Source organism: Microtus pennsylvanicus, chromosome 11, assembly GCF_037038515.1.
Source record: "Microtus pennsylvanicus isolate mMicPen1 chromosome 11, mMicPen1.hap1, whole genome shotgun sequence".
Taxonomy (NCBI): domain Eukaryota; kingdom Metazoa; phylum Chordata; class Mammalia; order Rodentia; family Cricetidae; genus Microtus; species Microtus pennsylvanicus.
The window spans coordinates 27,328,324-27,329,265 of record NC_134589.1 but is presented as its reverse complement, the minus strand read 5'-3'; the positions used below and the strand labels follow the sequence as shown (position 1 = coordinate 27,329,265).

Genomic DNA, 942 nt, shown 5'->3' with positions numbered 1-942 from the left:
AAGCCATGAAAGCAAACTCAATGCATGATCCTAAAATAATCTAAGAGGCTGTGGACTGTGCATTTCCAATTATATGACATTCTGGAGAAGGCAACACTATAAAAAAGCATTGGTTGTCGCCAAGGGCAGGGGACATGAGAACAGGGAAGAGACGATTTCTCTTCTTTTTCTTTGTGTGTGTGTACAGGTGGGATGGGCAGAGAACAGCTTCAGTGTCATTTCTCAGGCACCGTCTGCCTTTTCTTTTTCCTTTTTTTTTAAGATTTATTTCTTTTATTTTGTGTATGAGTGTGTGCACCGTGTGAGCAGGGTGTGCAAGGTGTGCAGATGCCATTGGAGACAGAAGAGGCTGTCTGAGCCCTTAGAACCAGTTACAGATGGTTGTGAGCCTCCACATGGGTGCTGAGTTCTCTGCAAGAGTAGCAAGCGCTCAGCCATGCGGTGGTGGCTCACGCCTTTAATCCCAGCACTTGGGAGGCAGAGGCAGGCGGATCTCTGTGAGTTCGAGACCAGCCTGGTCTACAGAGCTAGTTCCAGGACAGGCTCCAAAGCCACAGTCTCGAAAAACCAAAAAATAAAAAAATAAAAAATTAAAAAAAATTAAAAAAAAAAAAAGAAGAAGAAGCTTTGCGCAGTGGCAGTATCGTAGCCAGTGAGGTTTATCCGAGGCGCGATTATTGCTAATTGAAAAAAAAAAAAGAGTAGCAAGCGCTCTCTTCTTGGTTGGATCTCACCAAGTAGATTGGCTGACCGATGAGCCTCAGGGATCCTGCTGGCTCCAGGGCTAGGACCACATGCACACCATCACACCCATTTCTTTTCCTTATGGGGATTTCTGGGATCCAACTCCGGTTTGCAAACACTTTACAAAGTCAGTTATCTCCACAGCCTGACAGAGAATTAGGGAAAGTCAAAACTACTCTGTTCGGCACTTCAGAGATA

The 942-nt window shown here is 45.1% G+C and overlaps 1 pseudogene; it reads left to right on the top strand.

The window, feature by feature from the left end:
- The first annotated feature begins 623 nt into the window (after positions 1-623).
- Positions 624-703, top strand: LOC142832109 (U4 spliceosomal RNA; annotated as a pseudogene).
- The last annotated feature ends 239 nt before the right edge of the window (positions 704-942 follow it).